The 21,116-nt window shown below is 45.3% G+C and overlaps 2 long non-coding RNA genes across 2 annotated transcripts in view; one reads left to right on the top strand and one right to left on the bottom strand.

The window, feature by feature from the left end:
* LOC119966227 overlaps positions 1–21,116 on the bottom strand; it is a 79,426-nt gene that overhangs the window by 34,339 nt on the left and 23,971 nt on the right. The window contains exon 2 of the long non-coding RNA XR_005460703.1: positions 11,746–11,798. This is a non-coding gene — a long non-coding RNA (uncharacterized LOC119966227). The remainder of the gene's footprint in view (positions 1–11,745; positions 11,799–21,116) is intronic.
* On the top strand, positions 9,607–17,733 carry LOC119966226. The gene is made up of 3 exons (XR_005460702.1): positions 9,607–9,688; positions 9,853–9,885; positions 17,063–17,733. It is a non-coding gene; the product is annotated as an uncharacterized LOC119966226 (long non-coding RNA).

Below are 21,116 nucleotides of genomic sequence, written 5' to 3'. Positions count from 1 at the left end.
CTTTTCCAAAGCTTCCACATCCTTCCTAAAATGAGGTGACCAGAACTGCACACATTACTCCAAATGTGGCCTTACCAAGGTTTTGTACAGCTGCATCATCACCTCACAGCTCTTAAATTCAATCCCTCTGCTAATGAATGCTAGCACACCATGGGCCTTCTTCACAGCTCTATCCACTTGAGTGGCAACTTACAAAGGTCTATAAATATAGACCCCAAGATCTCTCTGCTCCTCTACATTGCCAAGAGCCCTACCGTTAACCCTGTATTCTGCATTCATATTTGTCCCTCCAAAATGGAGAACCTCACACTTGTCAGGGTTAAACTCCATCTGCCACTTCTCAGCCCAGCTCTGCATCCTATCTATGTCTCTTTGCATCCGACAACAGCTCTCCTCACTATCCACAACTCCACCAATCTTCGTATCATCTGCAAATTTACTGACCCACCCTTCAACTCCCTCATCCAAGTCATTAATGAAAATCACAAACAGCAAAGGACCCAGAACTGATCCCTGCGGTACGCCACTGGTAACTGGGCTCCAGGCCGAATATTTGCCATCCACCACCACTCTCTGACTTCTATCGGTTAGCCAGTTTGTTATCCAACTGGCCAAATTTCCCACTATCCCATGCCTCCTTACTTCCTGCATAAGCCTACCATGGGGAACCTTATCAAATGCCTTACTAAAATCCACGTACACTACATCCACTGCTTTACCTTCATCCACATGCTTGGTCACCTCCTCAAAGAAGTCAATAAGACTTGTAAGACAAGACCTACCCCTCACAAATCTGTGCTGACTATCCCTAATCAAGCAGTGTCTTTCCAGATGCTCAGAAATCCTATCCCTCAGTACCCTTTCCATTACTTTGCCTACCACCGAAGTAAGACTAACTGGCCTGTAATTCCCAGGGTTATCCCTATTCCCTTTTTTGAACAGAGGCACGACATTCGCCACTCTCCAATCCCCTGGTACCACCCCTGTTGACAGTGAGGACAAAAAGATCATTGCCAACAGCTCTGCAATTTCATTTTAGGTTTAGATAGGGTGGACATCGAGAGTCTTTTTCCTCGGATGGTGATGTCCAGCATGAGGGGACATAGCTTTAAATTGAGGGGAGATAGATATAGGACACATGTCAGAGGTAGGTTCTTTACTCAGAGAGTAGTAAGAGCGTGGAATGCCCTGCCTGCAACAGTAGTGGACTCACCAACACTAAACGCATTCAAATGGTCATTGGATAGGCATATGGATGATAAGGGAATAGTGTAGAGGGACTTTAGAAGGGTTTCACAGGACGGTGCAACATCGTGGGCCGAAGGGCCTGTACAGCGCTGTAATGTTCTATGTTCTATGTTCAGCGATATTGAAGCTTTTAAAATAAAACCCAGAATACTAAACAAGCCAGTCTTCTTGAAGGACTATAATGGTCAAACAATTGACATATTAGGCATGTGTGAACTCGAAGTCCAGGTAAAAGATAAAGTTCGTAAATTCTCCATAGTAGCTAAAGAGCGTGAGTCGCTGCTCGGTGTTGAATCATGTGAAGCACTGGAACTGGTAAAAAGAGTGAATAGCACTGACTGTGCACTGAGCATACACAATGTGTCGGTGGAGGCTTTTCCAGACGTCTTTCAGGGTTTTGCCATTTTGCCTTTCACCTCGAAGATTCAGCTCAAGACTGATGCTCAACCAGTGCTCCATGCTCCGAGAAGAGTTCTCACACCATTATGTGACTGTCTAAAATGTGAATTGGACAGAATGACAGGTCTTGGTGTGATCGAAAAGATCGAAGAGCCAGCAGATTGGGGTGCTAAGAAACAAAATAACGATCTCAGGATACACATGGATCCTAAAGTCCTCAATGCAAACATAAAAAGGAGAGGAGTTCACAAATGAGATGTCAGGTGTGACGTATTTCATCAAACTTGATGTTTCACAGGGAATCTGGCAACTCAATTACGTTCAATATTCCGTTTGGTATAATCTCAGCACCAGAAATCTTCCGCAGAGAGATGGGACATCATAGTTGAAGGCATTCAGGGTGTTTGGTTATGTATCAATGACATCATCATTTGGGGTTCCACACAAGAGGAACACAATGAAAGGCTAAGAAGCGTATTGCAGAATGTCAAGAAAAATGGGCTATATCTCAACATCTTAATTTGGTGTGAAAGAAATAATATTCCTCGGAGACAGGTTGTCTGCTCAAGGAATAAAGCCCAATGACATGAAAATACAAGCCATCATGAATATGCCTTGACCAACAGACCAAAAGGGTGTACTGAGAATACTAGGCATGTTTCATTTTATCGATAAATGTATTCCAAACCTGGCAGCGAAGACAGCATGTCCTAGAGAAGTTTAAAAAAAAAGTGAAATCTTCACTTGAACAGACAAACATGAACAAGAGTGAATCACATTGAAAACAACTCTAACAAAACTCCAGTTCTAACATTTTTTCAAACCGACCAAGAACACCAAAATTTCGACAGATGCATCGAAGGATGGTTCCGGTGCAGTTTTGCTGCAAGTGGAAAATGGTAGTGAATGGAAACCAGTAGCTTATGCGTTCAGATCAGTGACCAAGTCTGAGTGTCGCTAAGCTTAAACTGAAAAAGATTAGTCGACGGATTAGTCAACGGATTAGAGAAATTTCACAGTTACGTGTATGGCCAACCTACTTTGCTTGTAGAGACAGGTCACAGACCGTTGGTAGCCATAGTCAAGAAAAGCTTTAATGAAATGTCACCTTGCATCCAAAGGGTGATGATGAAACTTCAAATATTGGACTTTGAATTGATCTATACACCGGGCAAGCACATTGTAGTGGTTGATGCGCTATCCAGAGCTACAGCAGCACTGGATGACAATTCCATGGGAGAGGATGTGCAAGTGCATGTGGGTATGATCACAGAAACACTACCAGTGTCAATGCAAAGTCAAAACTGATTGTTGCAGAAAAGGAAAATGATGAATGTCTGCAAATGGTGATACACAATCTCAACAATGGATGGCTGAAAGTTTCATGCTCCAAGTATCATATTTTGCGATCAGAGCGAAATGTAGCAAATGGTTTGTTACTAAGACAACAGAGAATCGTTATTCCGCAGTCTCTGCGCAAAGAAATACTGCAAAAGATTCATGAGGGTCACCTTGGAATCGGGAAATGCGAGAGAAGAGCGCAAGATGTGGTATATTGGCCAGGAATAAATAAAGATATACAGATAATAGTGGGAAAGTGTCCCACTTGTCAAGGATACCAATATTGACAAGCAAAGTAACCAATGGAGATGGGTGAAATTCTGTTAGTTCGTTGGCAAAAGGTGGTGACAAGCCTATTTTACCTTGAAGGTGAAGAATATTTGCTAATAGTCAACTACTATTCAAACTATCCTGAAGTGGCACAATGTCAATCTCGTCAGCCAATTGTGTTATCATGCACAAGAAAGCAATACTTGCATATCATGGCATTCCTCAGGTCATCATGAGTGACAATGATCTGTGTTTCAATCTGTAAACAATGGAAGACATTTGCACAGCATTATGACTTCAGACATGGAACTTCAAGTCCATTGTATCCTCAGTCTGATGGAAAGGCAGAAAAAGGTGTTCAGATGGTTAAACAATAGCATAGAATTGAACATTACAGCGCAGTATAGACCCTTCGGCCCGCAATTTTGCGTCGACCTGTGAAACCCCTCTAAAGCCCATCTACACTATTCCCTTATCATCCATATGTTTATCCAATGACCATTTAAATGCCCTTAATTTTGGCGAGTCCACTACTGTTGCAGGCAGGGCATTCCATGCCCCTACAACTCTCTGAGTAAAGAACCTACCTCTGACATCTGTCCTATATCTATCTCCCCTCAATTTAAAGCTATGTCCCCTCGTGCTAGCCATCACCATCCAAGGAAAAAGGCTCTCACTGTCCACCCTATCTAATCCTCTTATCATCTTGTATGCCTCTATTAAGTCACCTCTTAACCTTCTTCTCTCTAACGAAAACAGCCATACCAGGCAACATCATGGTAAATCTCCTCTGCACCCTTTCCAATGCTTCCACGTCCTTCCTATAATGCGGCGACCAGAACTGCACGCAATACTCCAAATGCGGCCGCACCAGAGTTTTGTACAGCTGCAACATGACCTCATGGCTCCGAAACTCAATCCCTCTACCAATAAAAGCTAACGTACGTCTTCTTAACAACCCTATCAACCTCGGTGGCAACTTTCAGGGATCTATGCACATGGACACCGATAACTCTCTACTCATCCACACTACCATGAATCTCCCCATTATCCCAGTACTCTGTACTCCTGTTACTCCTTCAAAATGAATCATCTCACACTTTTCTGCATTAAACTCCATTTGCAACTTCTAAGCCCAGCTCTACAGCTTATTGATGTCCCTCTGTAACCTGCAACATCCTTCCGCACTGTCCACAATTCCACCGACTTTAGTGTCATCCGCAAATTTACTCACCCATCCTTCTATGCCCTCCTCCAGGTCATTTATAAAAATAACAAACAGCAGTGGCCCAAAACAGATCCTTGTGGTACACGACTAGTAACTGAACTCCAGGCTGAACATTTGCCATCAACCACCACCCTCTGTCTTCTTACAGCTAGCCAATTTCTGATCCAAACTGCTAAATCACCCTCAATCCCATGCCTCCGTATTTTCTGCAATAGCCTACCGTTGGGACCCTTATCAAAAGCTTTACTGAAATCCATATACACCACATCAACTGCTTTACCCTGGTCCACCAATTTGGTCACATTCTCAAAAAACTCAATAAGGATTGTGAGGCATGACCTACCCTTCACAAAACTGTGTTAACTATCCCTAATCAAATTATTCCTTTTTAGATGATTATAAATCCTATCTCTTATAATCCTTTCCAAGACTTTGCCCCCAACAGAAGTAAGGTTCACTGTCTATAGTTACCGGGGTTATCTCTACTCCCTTTCGTGAACAAGGGGACATTTGCTATCCTCCAGTCTTCTGGCACTATTCCTGTAGACAATGACGACATGAAGATCAAAGCCAAAGGCTCTGCAATCTCCTCCCTAGCTTCCCAGAGAATCCTAGGAATAATCCCATCCGGCCCAGGGGACTTATCTATTTTCACACTTTCCAGAATTGCGAACAGCTCCTCCTTATGAACCTCAATCCCGCCTAGTCTAGTAGCCTGTATCTCAGTTTCCTCTTCGACAACATTGTCTTTTTCCTGTGTGAATACTGACGAAAAATAATCATTTAGCGCCTCTCCTACCTCCTCGGACTCGATGCTCAACTTCCCACTACTGACCTTGACTGGCCCTACTCTTACCCGAGTCATTCTTTTATTCCTGACATACCTATAGATAGCTTTAGAGTTTTCCTTGATCCTACCTGTGAAGGACTTCTCATGTCCCCTCCTTGCTCTTCTTAGCTCTCACTTTAGGTCCTTCCTGGCTAACTTGTAACTCTCAAGTGCCCTAACTGAACGTTCATGTCTCATCTTTACATAAGCCTCCTTCTTCCTCTTGACAAGTGATTCAACTACTTTGGTAAACCACGGTTCCCTCGCTCCACCACTTCCTCCCTGCCTGACTGGTACATACTTATCAAGGACACACTGTAGCTGTTCCTTGAACAAACTCCACATTTCAATTGAGCCCATCCCCTGCAGTTTTCTTCCCCATCCTATGCATCCTAAGTCTTGCCTAATCGCATCATAATTGCCTTCCCCCCCCCCCCCCCCAGCTATAACACATGCCCTGCGATATATACCTATCCCTTTCCATCACTAAAGTAAACTTTTTTTTTTTAAATTCAGAGTACCCAATTATTTTTTCCAATTAAGGGGCAATTTAACGTGGCCAATCCACCTACCCTGCACATCTTTGGGTTGTGGGGGTGAAACCCACGCAGACACAGGGAGAATGTGCAAACTCCACACGGACAGTGATCCAGGGTCGGGATTTGAACCCAGGTCCTCAGCGCCGTAGGCAGCAATGCTAACCACTGTGCCACCGTGCTGCCCTCCCCACTAAAATAAACATAACCGAATTGTGGTCACTATCACCAAAGTGCTCACCTACCTCCAAATCTAACACCTGGCCTGGTTCATTACCCAGTACTAAATCCAAAGTGGCCTCCCCTCTTGTTGACCTGTCTACATACTGTGGCAGGGAACCCTCCTGCACACATTGGACAAAAACGGACCCATCTAAAGTACTCAAATTATCGCGTTTTCAGTCAAAATTTGTAAAGTTAAAGTCCCCCATAACAACTAATGTTACTTTCGTTCCTATCCAGTATCATCTTTGCAATCCTTTCCTCTACATCTCTGGAACTTTTCAGAGGCCTATAGAAAACTCCCAACAAGGTGACCTCTCCTTTCATGTTTCTAACCTTAGCCCATACTACCTCAGTTGACGAGTCCTCATCAAACATCCTTTCTGCCACCGTAATACTGTCCTTGACTAACAATGCCACACTTCCCCCTCTTTTACCACCTTCCCTGAGCTTACTGAAACATCTAAAACCCGGAAACTGCAACAACCATTCCTGTCCCTGCTCTACCATGTCTCCGAAATGGCCACAACATCGAAGTCCCAGGTACAAACCCATGCTGCAAGTTCACCCACCTTATTCCGGATGCTCCTGTCGTTGAAGTAGACACACTTCAAACCACCTTCCTGCCTGCCGATACACTCCTGCGACCTTGAGACCTTACTCATGACCTCACTACTCTCAACCTCCTGTACACTGGAGCGACAATTCAGGTTACCATCCTCCTGTTGAATTAGGTTAAACCCTCCCAAAGAGCATTAGCAAATTTTTCCCCCAGGATATTGGTATCCCTCTGGTTCAGGTGTAGACCATCCTGTTTGTAGAGGTCCCACCTACCCCAGAATGAGCCCCAATTATCCAGGTATCTGAATCCATCCCTCCTGCAACATCCCTGTAGCCACGTGTTCTCTCTCTCCCTGTTCCTCATCTCGCTAGCACCTGGCACGGGTAACAACCCAGAGATAATAACTCTGTTTGTTCTAGCTCTAAGATTCCCCCCTAGCTCCCTAGCCTTACATCCCTATCCCGTTTCCTACCTATGTCGTTGGTGCCTATGTGGACCACGACTTGGGGCTGCTCCACCTCCCCATTAAAGATCCCGAAAACACGATCCAAGACATCATGGACCTTGGCACCTGGGAGGCAACACACCAACCGCAAGTCTCTCTCGTTCTCACAGAATCTCCTATCTGTCCCCTAACTAAGGAGTCCCCAATGTCTAATGCTCTATCTTCTCCCCCTTTCCCTTCTGAGCAACAGGGACAGACTCTGTGCCAGAGACCTGTACCCCATGGCTTATCCCTGGTATGACCCCCCCCCCCCCAACAGTATCCAAAGCGGTATACTTGTTACTAAGGGGAATGACCGCAGGGGATCCCTGTACTGACTGCTTCCTCCCAGTCCCTCTCAACATCACCCATCTATCTTCATTCTTCAGAGTAACTACATCCCTGACCAACCCACCCTCCGCCGAAGATCCCCCGCCGGCGGACAGCTCTCTCCCCCTGCCTGTGGCGGCACTGAACTCTCCGCAGCTGCCAGGTGAGGTCCCCAAATGGTGTGAGCACACGTGTCCCACACCGTCGGGGACTCAGCCCATCAGGGGGGAGCATCGGGGTAGGGCCTCAGGTGATGTCTTGAGGCTGTCCATATGGCGTTTGGCATATTCCCTGAGTACGCCATACTTGAGGGGGTGGAGCAACGCAAAAATGGCACGGCGCCCGATTCCGGAATAAACGGGGATTCTCTGGCCGATTGCTGAACGCGATTTTGGCATCAGCAATCGGATAATCCTGTCCCAGGAATCAGCTGCAATCTCAAAAGAAGGAGCAGAAGAGTCGCTATGACAAGTCAATCAAGGCTCTGAAACCTTTAAATCTGAATGATGTAGTGAGGGTGGAGGATTCTGATGGCTGGTCAAAATGTGCAACAATATTACAGAAAATAGGTCTGCGATCTTATACTGCAATCACGGAGCAAGGACAGGCACTGCGGAGAAACAGAAGAGCACTCCTGAAAGTTAAACAATCTGTTGCTCAGCTGCAAGCAGACAATGTCTATGAAACTTGTACTCTTCAAAACCAACACAACCAGAGGGCAAAGCATAGAATTTACAGTGCAGAAGGAGGCTATTTGGCCCATCGAGTCTGCACCGGCCCTTTGAAAGAGCACCCCTACCTAAGCCCACACCTCCACCCTATCCCCGTAACCCAGAAACCCCAGTAAACATTTTTCAGATTTAACAGATGGCCAATCCACCTAACCTGACATCTTTGGACTATGGGAGAAAACTGGAGCACCCAGAGGAAACCCACACAGACATTGGGAGAAAGTGCAAACTCTGCACAGACAGTGATGCACGCCAGAAATTGAACCTGGGACAACTGTGCTATCGTGTCGCCTGCCCAGCAGATAAGATCAATGTGCCTTACATTGGTAGCACAGTGGTTAGCACTGTTACTTAACAGCACCAGGGTCCCAGGTTCGATTCCTGTTTGGATAACTATCCGTGCGGAGTTTGCACATTCGCCCCTTACCTGCGTGTGTTTCCTCCGGGTGCTCTGGTTTCCTCCCACAAGTCCCGAAAGCCACGCTTGTTAGGTGTATTGGACATTCTGAATTCTCCCTCTGTGTACCCAAACAGGCATCGGAGTGTGCCAACTGGGAGATTTTCACAGTAACTTGTGACAATAATCAACATTATTATTATTATTATGTAAATATGTTTGACCTACAACCACTAGGTGGCAGTCAAGCCATATCATGTGCACTGCAACCTGTGGGAAGTATGTGGAAGAAGTATTCATGGTTAGTTTTGTTTGTGATTATTCCAGTTTGTTAGTATCAGTTTCCAACCCACTGCTTGTTATACAATAATAAATTCAACTGGCCGAGAACTCGATGTTCTTTGGTGCACTGACTCAATCATTGTCCATGCACTAGAACATTACACTCTGGAGCTGGCAGCGGCTCTGTCTCCTTAGACTCCCTGGTACGAGGTGGGGAGAGGTGCTCACCTCCTTCCTCCCTCTCAAAGGTCATGACGCCTGGTTCCTGTTTTTAAAAAGCTGGTGAGAGACATCATGTTTGGTTGGTGGGAAGATGCACTAAGATCAGAAGGTTCCACTTTAACTTCACTAAGTACATTATGGGCTTGATTCTTTGGTTTCAAAATTAAGTGCTCCTGACAGGGGAGAATCGGGAATGTACCCCCACTGGCAATAGGAGTGTTGCAGAGGTGGAATTCTCATACCTTTACTGTGATAAATTATGTACAGCAGCGAACACGATGGTCTCCCTGCAATTATTGATCTCGAGCTGACAGTTTAAATATTTGCTCATTAGTTTATTTTCTTTCATTAGTACTCAAAAAGAGTATAAAGTGAGTTAGCTGGATATTGGATTCATAGTTTGGAGGTTGAAGTCTGTAATGCTGTATCCTGTGAATAAATGTGCCAATAAAGGAAATAATTTGTGTCTTGTTTCCTACTTTATCTGGCTTGGATCCATTTAATCAGATGAATGTGAGGCTGATAGAATTGGTGGGTGTGTAAGGTGGAGATGGCTGTTCGGTGTAAGTCCCCTATGCTGTGAAGTGTTGCTGAGTGAGTGATGAAGGTGTGTTGCATTGAGCAGAATGGAGATTGGTGTTTGAACAGAGACAGCAGCATGATTAATATGCCGGTTAACTTTGGTCATTCTAACACCTGACTAACTGTTGATTCATAAATGTTTTAACTGATCGATGTAAATCAATTTGTATCACTTCTTTCCTTTCCTAGGAAGGTGATTAAACAGTGGTGACAACTAACAAGGTAAGAACATCTTACTAAGAACCTCTTAGCTGTGTTATTATACGAACTGTAACCTTGGAGGGGATTTTTGTTATCAGGTTGAAGTCAGTTTGTTTGCATTACTGTAGGTCCCCGTGAAATCTCAAGCACTAATAATGTTCAATTTTATGGACTAAGCTAACAGGTATCTTAACTTCATCGGCAAGCTCAGGTAGACCTAAAGATAAAACCATTGGAGCAGGGAAATATTCTGTAGTCATAAAAATGCCCCAAGATCTTTCACAGGAGTGTGCCAAAATAATTGAATGACAAATCAAGGAGAAATTTTCAGGAGTCATTTACGATGGATTTTAACAGATTTACATGGAAATTTTCAGAACAAGAAACCTCAGTGGTTCAAACATGGCAGCCAATGATGGGGTAAATATGCTTGAAATGCACAAGTCAAGTGTCAGGATAGGAGGACTCACAGTTGGTATTGGCTGGTTGCTGGTTAGGGTTGGAAGAGATTACAGAGATGGAGAGGGATGAGGTTGTGAAGGGATTTCAAGAGAATTTTGAATTTGAGGCAAATGGGACAGGAGCTAATCCAGGTAACTGGAGGTGAGAGGAGATGAAATTTCCCTGGATAAAATCCCCAGTTGGCCTCATTCAAACCAGAGGTAATTATAATGATATATATATAGTCAGGTTAGTGATTACTACATCTCTATGTAATTCAAACACTAGTGGGCACTACTGTAGTGATCTGTACATCTGTACATACATCTGCACATACACCAGGGACTGCAGCACAGATGTAACAGTCACAGCACCTCTAGGGGGCAGCATCAGAGACGGGTATAAAGGGTTGAGCCCAAGGTAGGATACGCCTCTTTGAGAAGCACAGAGCTAGGGAGCAGCAGCAGACAGAGACAACTCGGCATAGGCAGTTTACCTTAGTTTCACTGGTCATACCTCTTGAATGTTTGACATCTAGTTGAGCTCTGGAAGCAGAATGAACCATTTGAATAAAGAGTTTGTGTTAACTGGAAGTCTACTGTGTTCATTCAGACTTTGAGAATAACATATGGTACCAGGTGTGATTTCAGCAAGCTAGCTAGACACCAGCAAGAGAAGAGAACTTAAACCAGGCATTCGACCACGGAAGGCCTCGCAGCATTCGGACCCTTCTGATACCAATTGGCACGATGGACCCAATCCAACCTCCGTGCCTGCTCCAGACCACTGATAATATGCATTTCAATTGGAAACTTTTTATACAACAGTTCAAAATACGTGCTGAAGTTGTTCCCATCTCCTGAATACACGATTAATTTGCCGGCTGACAATGATCTCTGAAGGACATTTAGATGTGGGAAATCTTTATATCCATTCAGTGAAGCGGCTTTAACCACAAGAATATATTTATTCACTTTTGCATATTTGATCACATGTCCAAACCAGTCCAACTATGTAATCTGACCAAAAGTTGACTTACTGTGCTGTAAAGGGTCATTTGAATGTGGGTCTCCATGTCTTGGAACATGTGGGGCAAACACACAATTCACTAAGAAACTCTGTAAATATCATTGGCCTGTCCATGTGGTCTGTTTATAGTGAAAGCAGACTTTGAATCTGAAACTATCTTTTACTTTCAATGTTATGTGTAATTCCTAATTATCTTTAAATCTTCTGCATATGTTAGGACATAACACAGGGATGCATCCTTCCCAAGTGACCCTGATCACAACATCAAAGATCCCAAAGCAAAATCTCGCCATGCAAAACCCTACTTTGGCTTCTCGCGAAGTTTCGCAGCTATTACGAGATTTATGCCCATGGCTAGCACAGATGCTAAATTGCAGCCTGGGTGTGGAATCTGAATTGCATTTTACTTACCATCTTATTTCTTTCGTGAGATTCAATGAATTCCACATCATGAATATCTTGACCTATGAAAACAAAATGTTCCTGAGATGTGCCTTGTTTTGCTTCCTGTCACTATCACTTCCAGAAATATGTTGAACCTGAAATCTTATTTGGTTCCTCTTAAATCACCAATTTTATTGATTTCTTTAGCATCATAGATACATTCTTTATGTAACCAGAGGTTCTGAGTAACATTTATCATTGCTCCAATAATCCTTCATTTAATATTCCTGGAGTAAATTGCCTTTTCATTGTTATCTCTACCCTGTTAATGATGTTCCCTTTTGATGGTCCCATCGGCATCAGCCTTCAATAGTACAAGAGTTCCAACAAGCTATTAGATGCAGCATTAGAATTTACATATGCCACATTTCGAGTTGTATCAGCAGAATATATTTGCTCTGGAAAACCACTTCCCCTTGATTCGTCGCCTATGGACAATATTCCAAAAATATTTATTGGTCCAGAAATCCTGCGACATTTTCCCTTCTGTTCACTTCCATGCACTAGAACATTACACTCTGGAGCTGGCAGCTGCTCTGTCCCCTTAGACTCCCTGGTACGAGGTGGAGAGAGGTGCTCACCTCCTTCCTCCCTCTCAATGGTCATGATGTCTGGTTCCTGTTTTTAAAAAGCAGTAGTAATTCGTGCCTGAGAGACATCATGCTTGGTGGGTGGGAAGATGCCACTTTAACCTCGCTAAGTCCATTATGGGCACAATTCTTATGTTTCAAAATTAAGTTACTGGAGGTATTTCTTGTATAATTAATAACCTGATCTTCGGGATAGAATTCTGCCGATTATATTCTTGTACATCCTGTCTCAACATAGGTTACTTAATCCTGTCATGACTCGCTAAACAAGAATTTTAAAAAATTATTTTCAGGCATCGATCTGTTCACTTCCCCCAATCCCAGATGCAGCTTTCCCGATGAACAAAAGCCCAAAATACTGCAGGTGCTGGAAATCTGAAACAAAAATCGAAATAGTTGGAGACACTGAGCAGGTCAGGCAGCATCTATCGAGAGAGCACAAGCCAGTCAATGATTCTGACATGTGACCCTCCATCAGAACCCAATCATCAGATAATTTGTATTCTCTTTATAGATCCTGTCTGACTTGTCTCCACCATTTTTATTTTTGTGGTTTATTGCAAATTTCAATGGTTTCTGCATGCTCCTCTGTGAAATGCTTAAAGTAATTGCACAAACCCAGGAAACTCCTTTTTTATTTCATGTTGATCGGTATCTACAAATGCAGCATAACCTGACCATGACTGTCTGACTCTAATCTTAACCTCATATTGCTGCCTCCACGATAACCTTTCACCCCTGTGTAAGTTAAGAATCTATATAGCTCTGCTTTAAAAATATTCAAAAGATTCTGCTTCTGTTTTTTGAGGAAGTGAGTTCCAGAGACTCATAACCGTAAGAGTGCGATTCAGTGAATTTTGAACGGCTCATTTATCGGGGTGTCTCTCTGTGCCTGCGAGGCTGAGAAGGACCCCGCCACTCAAAGGCATCTTACCATTTTTTTGGCCTGGCGAAGAACTCCCTGTCAAGGCCACTCTTTAAGTCATTTCTACTCGCAGAAGACTACTCGCAAATCAGGGCCTAATTATAAAAGGCTGTCCCGATCTTTTGATCCACACCGTAGCCTTCAGACGCCCACCACCTCATCCAGTGTCTCTCTTCCAGGGTCCTCAAGTCCCCCCACCCCATCTCTTATAGGCAAGGTACCCAAGGGCCCAACCGTGACATGGGCAACCTGGCACCTTGGCATTGCCAGCTTGCCAACGTTGCTGTACCTCTGCCAGCCTGGCCATGCCACATGGGAACACTGGCAGTGCCAGGGTAGCAGTTTGGAAGTGCCAAGGTACCAGACTGGCAGTGCCAGTGTGACCAGGTGGCAGGGGTAGTACCAAGGTAGTACCCTGCCCAGTGCCAACCACCTAGGGGCCTCAACACCCTACTGACACATCCAGGTGCCATCAAACTGGCTTATGACTTTGTGAACTAGTATTAAACGGTGCCTGGTTCAGGTGAATTGGGCAAGTGCACATTTAAATGAGCTTAATGACTCATTTAAATATGTGCACCTGAATCTCGGACAGCGAGAGCGAGATACCGATCACGACGCCTCGGGGGATTATTCTTAATATCGTGAGATGTTTGGAGCATCGCAAATCCCACAAGGTGCCTATTGTGAGATTTAATAGCCTTGTCTTGACACCAAGTTGGGCAAGTCGCTGAATTGCGCACTAACGATTTCTCATCGTTACTATCTTAAATGAGTGACCTCTGAGCAGCACGGTGGCACAGTGGTTAGAACTGCTGCCTACGGCGCTGAGGGCCCAGATTCGATCTTGGCCCCAGGTCACTGTCTGTGGAGTTTGCACATTCTCCCCGTGTTTGTGGGTTTTGTCCCACAAAGATGTACAGGGGTAGATGTACAATTTAGGCCACGCTAAATTACCCTTTAATTAGGAAAATTAATTGGGTACTCTCAATTTATTTTGAAAAAAGAGTAAATATCCTCTCTATGTCCAGCCTGCCAATACCCCTTAGGACCTTAAAGGTTTCAAACAAGTTGCCTCCGATTCTTCCAAACTCTTGTGGATACAAATCTAATATCTCCAACGTTTTCTCTGAAGAAACCCACCTATTTCTCCTATTAGTCTAATAAGTCTTCTTTGAACTGCTTCTGATGCATTTACATCTTTCCTTAAATATGAAAACCATACTTTACAAAATATTCTTTGGTCTCACCAATGTCCTGTGCAATTGAAGTACAAACCTCCTACCTTTGCGATCAATTGCCCTCACAATAAACAATAACATTGTATTAGCTTTCCTAATTGCTTGCTGTATCTGTATACCATCCTTTCGTGATTTATCCATGAGGGCAGTCATTTTGAAACTAAGGGTCGCGACCTGCTGGGTCATGGGCAGGTGTCGGGAGGGTTGCAGAGCAATCGGTAGCCAAGTTCCAATTGGGGGATGTGGTGGTATGATTTGCATAGCTGTCTGCCATTGGTGCAGAACATCGGCTTACCATTGGCCCTGGTCGGTCAGGTGCATCTCGACCGATTGGTTGAGACCAGTCATGTGACGGCGCTCCGATTGGTCGACAGGCTGAGTTAACCACGCCTCCAGAGCGAGGTATAAATAACCAGAGCGCCCGGCGGTCGTCCATTTACTGTAGGCGACCGCAGGGCTAACTTCTAGCTTATTAAAGCCTAACTTTTGAACAGCAACTCGTCTCGCGTTCGATTGAAGGTTCATCAGGGGAAGAAGTGCCCAATGGCCACTATCAGCTTTCAAGAATGCCGGTCACCCGGCACATGCATGTCCCCTCAACTGGATCCAGCACTGAACAGGGCTGCAGCCCAGCAGGCCAGACTGAATACTCCAGACTTCAGAATGTTGTCCCAGGGTCAGATTTTAAAAAATTCCTCCCAGAAGCAGCGGCAAAGAGCACAACACGCATCCGTACACTGACATCACGTGCCCTGGGTGCAAAGTCACGGACGATAGATTCCTCTATTTTGTAGCCACCAGCAAGCAAGCAAGCAACAGGGTAGTGAGAAAAACTGAAGATGGATAATTTTGTAAAGAAGGAAGAGAGGGTCAGAGACACAAACAGGCCAGGATCTCACAATTGAATCGGCTGCAGAGAACCTCTCAGTCGAGTCCGCAGCAGGAAAAAGCAGTGCTGGTGTGAGCTGTATCCAGAGCTCCAGGGCTTCTGGTGAACAAGCAATTAACAAGAAACTTAAAAAGGAACAAATCAGTATAAAGATGATTTCTGGAGGTATGGCCTTAATAATTTTGCCATTGCAAATCAGGATACAAAGCCCATGTGTGTTATATGCAGGGAAGTACTGGCAAATGAAAGTTTAAAACTTTCAAAATATCAAAGGCATTTGAAGAATAAGCATGTTGAGCGAGGACAAACCTGTTGATTTTTTTCATGACGTCAGCGAGAACTTAAATTGTCAGCTGAAGTTCTTAGCAGAAATGTAACATTAAATGACTAAGCATGTGAGGACCAAGCAGGCTCATCTGTTGCATTAAAGATAAGCAATAATGGTGTGTCATGAATGTTAGCCAGCATCGGTTGCTAAGGTCAGCCGGCGTGAGTCCTGAAGGTTGGAGGGCATGGGTCGCGAAGGTCAGACTGTGTGGGTCGCAAAGGTCAGCATTGGAGTTGACCGGTTAAAGTGAGTCCCAGGAAAAAAGTTTGAAAAACACTGCACTAGGACACGGAGATCCCCTTCCCCCCTGTAATCTCTCATCATTGAGACAATAAGTTTCTTTTTTATTCCTGTTGTAAAAATGGACAATTTCACATTTTCCCACATTATACTCCATGTGCCAGATTTTTGCCCAATCACTTAACCTATTTGTGTCCCTTTGTCGCCTCCTTACGTCCTCTTCATAATTTGTTTTCCTACCTATCCTCATGTGATCAACAAATAGAACAACCATACCTTTAGTCTCTTCATCCAATTCAGTTCTGTAAATTGATCAAGGTTGAAACCCCAGCTCTGATCCCTGTGGTACACCACTCATTACATCCCAACAACCAGACGATGGCCCATTTATGCCAACTCTCTGTTTCCTGTAAACTAGCCAATCTTCTAGCGATGCCATAGGCACAGCACATGTGACTCCTTCAAAGAACTCCAGTACATTTATAAATTGGATAAACATGACTTCCTTTTCACAAAACCAGGTTGGCTCTATCGGATTGGCTTGAAATTCTCGTAGTGCCCGATAACATTTTTAATGACAGCTTCTAACATTTTCCCTATGAAACATGTTAATCTAACTGGCCTGAAATTTCCTGTTTTCTGTCTCCCTGCCCTTTGAATAAACGTTTGAAACAATGAACATCAAGCAAAAAATAACCAATAGTCATGACTGTTGTGATAAACTAAGCAGTCTTGCACGGTGAGTTTCCTCCTTATTACTGTCCGCTGAAATCTTCTTCCCTGATTATTAATCTGCCACAGAGACACCTATTTAAATACATCACAGGAGATGTGTGTGCTGGAGCTTGTTTGGGCTTGGATCCTTCTTGAGTAATGTTGAAATCAAAAGACTAAAATGGAATATGCTTTATTGTGAGTGAATTTTTCTTTGAAAATATCCTTGCACATTATGAGAGAATATTTGAAAGACAATTCCACATTAAAAAATCCCTAAATCAGGACTGCTGGATATAAGGACTGTACAGAGTACTGCCTCATATTTATTTCCTTGTCTTGTTTCTGCTTTGGCAGGTGACATGAAAACAATGAAAATTCAGAAGCTCCTGCTGCTCCAGAGAAAATGATTATTGAAAAACAATCAAAGAAAGCAGTTTTTTTTTAAATCCAGTGATGAAAATTAAATTATTCTTAGTAAGAAGGTCTTGAGTTCCTACATTTTTAATCTTGATCAAAGTCTTCCCTGCAGCGATTTATTTCAGTCCATTTAAGTGTAAAACTCCCGAATTATTTATCCCTCTATTAATTACCTCTTAAATTCAAAACTCCCAGTGATTTACCTCCTGTCCTGTATTTGAATGGTGCTACCCTCTACTTTGGGCTATTTGTGACTGTCAGTGCTACAACTGGGACATAAAACTTCATCACCATTTGTGAGCAGAGTTACATCAGGGGGAGCCTGAGCTCTGAGTTAAATAGAAAATATTTTCAAAAGGAGACCATTTCTGTTTCTGATTGGTAAAATTACAATGTTGTTTTGAATGATTAGACTCCCTTTAAATCCTATTGCTCTTTAAGGGCGACTGATCTATTTTAATACATTTTAGAATCAGGGAAATCTGATAAGTGAAGCATAAATTTCAATGTTGCCCTGGTGGAATATATTCTGTTATGAACTGTGATAAAAAAACATACAATCATTCATGTTCCAATGCATTAAAAAATTTAATTGATTGAATTGAAAATGATGCGTGTGTGAATGGATTTATATCTGTAGATTATATGATGACATTTCTGAACGTTTTCACAGAAATGTTTGTAACTCTACATGACAGTTTTGTCATTTGGTGAAGTGTTTTCAATGATTTCACAGGGGCTCCAATGTAGGCCTTAGGCATGACTCAACCACCGCGACACGCCCAGCTTGGAGCCGGCTCTGACAATGAATAGCGGTTGAAGCCCAAATCAGCCTTCACGCCGGACGCGATACCTTGTGCGAATTACATGACTTGCTGTGCCCGGCCTGACCTGAATCTCACCCTCATTGGGCGAGATCCAGATAATCATATTAAAATGAGCCATGAGGGTTACTTCAATCTTTATGGTTGGCTTAACACCAAATACACAGGCCTCCCGGGAGGCCTCAACACATCACTATTGACATCAGCATGTCATTCATGTCAGGAATTCAATGTAAGGCTTCCAACTGACTTCACTTTATTCCACAGAATTGGAAGAAATTGTTTTAATCCATTTAATTACTTTCAAATATTGAATGCCGAGAGAATCAGTAAAAGTAGTTGAAATTGTTATATTTGAAGAATGTGCAGCTCCAGCTGCAAGAAAACAGGTTGTCATGGAGACCATGCTTGTCGTCAATGGTGTTGACCCCCTTACAAACAAGCTTAACCAAAGTGGTTTGGCATTAGTGGTTTCAAAATGATTTACCAAAATAAAAGTAAAGACTTTTTGAATCCCATGAGAATAACTGACCATGAGGCACCAAAAGGCAATATTCAGTGCAAAAGACTGAACCGATATTTAGTGTAGTTCATCTGGAATGAGGACTGCACCAACTGTGGAGTATAGCTCTTGCATAGTGGATGCCAGGTCTGTTTCTTTTATATTTTAAATAAAAAGCCAAAATGATCTATATGACTAACGTACTCATGCGTTCTAGATTTTTGTTCAAAAAATACTTTCATCAGCCATCCCACTGTGTTGTACTTGTTCCGAGTTGTATGATTTCCTCAGAAGTAAACTGAATTTAGTTGCAAGAATAACAAACGTCACCATAATCTTGATGTTGAGAGTTCTCTTTTGATAGTGAGAGAAATCAAGGGCGTGATTCTCCCCTCCCGCGGAAAATCGCGAAGTTGGCCGTGAAAACGGCCGACTTTTACGACGACCCAAAACGCCCCATTTCCCGAAGTATTCACGTCCGGGAAATGGGCTAGGAACAGGGCCGCGTCAATCACGTGCGCGATGACGCCGGAACGCGGCGACGCTACGAACACGCCCACGTGACGCCATAAAAAGGCGCGGGCGAGCACAGAAACTGTAGTCCAGGATGTCGGATCTCAGGAGAGCAACCCCGCGATTCATTGAGGCTGATGTGGAGACGCTGCTCGAATCCATCGAGCAGAGGAGGGGCATCATCTGCCCGCGTAGAGGGCATCGCCACCCTGCCAGCGCGGTGCGCCAGGCCTGGCATGAGGTGGCTGCTGCCGTTAGTGCTGTGGGGCAGACCCCTCGCTCTGCAGACCAATGCCGGAAAAAGATGCACAACCTCACCAGGGCTGCCAGGGTAAGTGCCAAGAGGGTGCCCCCGGGTCACAACCATCCCTCCCCCCTTAACTTAATCACCCACCTCCCCCCCCCCCCCCGCAGCACGGGGGGTGGAGGGGGATTGGGGCAGAGTTAGTTGAGGGTGGTTAACAAAGTAGTCACAGACCCAGCGCTCAGGCCCCCGTGGAGAGGTGCAATGGTCTTATTACAACTTGACCCCCAAACTGTGCCAGTACCTGAACGGACTGCTGATACCTGCCGTATTGTAATGATCTACCTATGCCCCCTCCCCCAACAGGCCAAGACCGCTCACAACAACCGTGAGCGGAACCAGACTGGAGGGGGTTCGCCCATCCTGCACCCCCTCACTATGATGGAGCAGAGGGCACTGGATCTTGTTGGGGGATCTGCCACCCGGGAGATCACGCTATGCGAGGTTGGCGGAGCTGCAACAAGTGAGACAACCCTGCATGACAAACACTCCCCCCTCCCACATCCTCTGTCCCTTCACACCCTGCCCACTGGGTCACCTCCCCCATCCTCTGTCCCTTCACACACCCTGCCCACTGGAGCACCTCCACCATCCTCTGTCCCTTCACACCCTGCCCACTGGGACAGCTCCCCCATCCTCTGTCCCTTCACACACCCTGCCCACTGGAACACCTCCCCCATCCTCTGTCCCTTCACACCCTGCCCACTGGGACACCTCCCCCATCTTCTGTCCCTTCACACACCCTGCCCACTGGAACACCTCCCCATCCTCTGTCCCTTCACACCCTGCCCACTGGGACACCTCCCCCATCCTCTGTCCCTTCACACCCTGCCCACTGGGACACCTCCCCCATCCTCTGTCCCTTCATACATCCTGCCCACTGGAACACCTCCCCCATCCTCTGTCCCTTCACACCCTGCCCACTTGGACCGTCCAGCGCCCGGCCGAGCGAATCTAAATAACCCGTTTCATTCTCTTCCCTAGGACGTGATGCCGAACGACCAGGGCCGTCTGCCTCCAGGCGGACACAGGCATCTGCTCCCACCGCACCCAGGGCCGGACGACAGAGGGTGCCCGATCAGCGGGGAGTCCCATCCTCCCCAACCCAATCTGTGGAGCAGGACGCCCAGAGGGTGGCGACAGAGCAAGAGAGAGAAATGGCCCGCGAACGCCCTGCGGCCTCTGAGCGGGACGATGACATACAGGAGGCGTCAACCCAAGACGACCTCGAGCTTGCGGCACTGCTATCTCCCACACCATCCACCATCCCAGAGACACTCACCCCGGTTGGCCTATTTATTGATGAGGCTCCTGGGTCACAGTCTGGGTCGCACATCACAGCTGAGCAGGTACAGCAGGTGGAGGTCGGAGCAGACGAGGGCCCGGACTGGCGGAGGCTGACTCATGCAGCTGGCTCCCAGACGTTTTCCGAGTTCCTGGAGTTTCTCAACCCACCCGCACAGCCGATGTGTCAAGAAACCCAGGGAAACAATGACGGGATGAGGGCTGTCTTCCAGACTCTGCAGACGCTGTTAGAGGAGTCGAACCGCATCCACGAGCAGGGAGTGGTGCCGCTCATTGCAGCAACCCGGCCCGACACCGCACGGGTGGCATCCGCGGTGGAGGCATTGGGTCAGGTTATGCAAGGCATTAGGGTTAATGTGCACGCGTCATCCTCGGCCCTGGGCAGGGTTGCCCTCTGACAGGCAGCAATGCGCCAGAGCCAAAACGACATTGCCGGCGTGCTGCGGGCCTTGGCCGAGTCTCAGAAGGTCATGGCACAGTCGCAGCAGTCAGTCGCCGAGAGCATCAACCGCCTGACACATGAGCTGGATGGCGTCGTGCACT

The sequence above is a fragment of the Scyliorhinus canicula genome, chromosome 5 (genome assembly GCF_902713615.1).
Source record: "Scyliorhinus canicula chromosome 5, sScyCan1.1, whole genome shotgun sequence".
Classification (NCBI taxonomy): domain Eukaryota; kingdom Metazoa; phylum Chordata; class Chondrichthyes; order Carcharhiniformes; family Scyliorhinidae; genus Scyliorhinus; species Scyliorhinus canicula.
The sequence above is the reverse complement of the archived record's forward strand: the minus strand, read 5'-3'. Positions and strand labels throughout refer to the sequence as shown.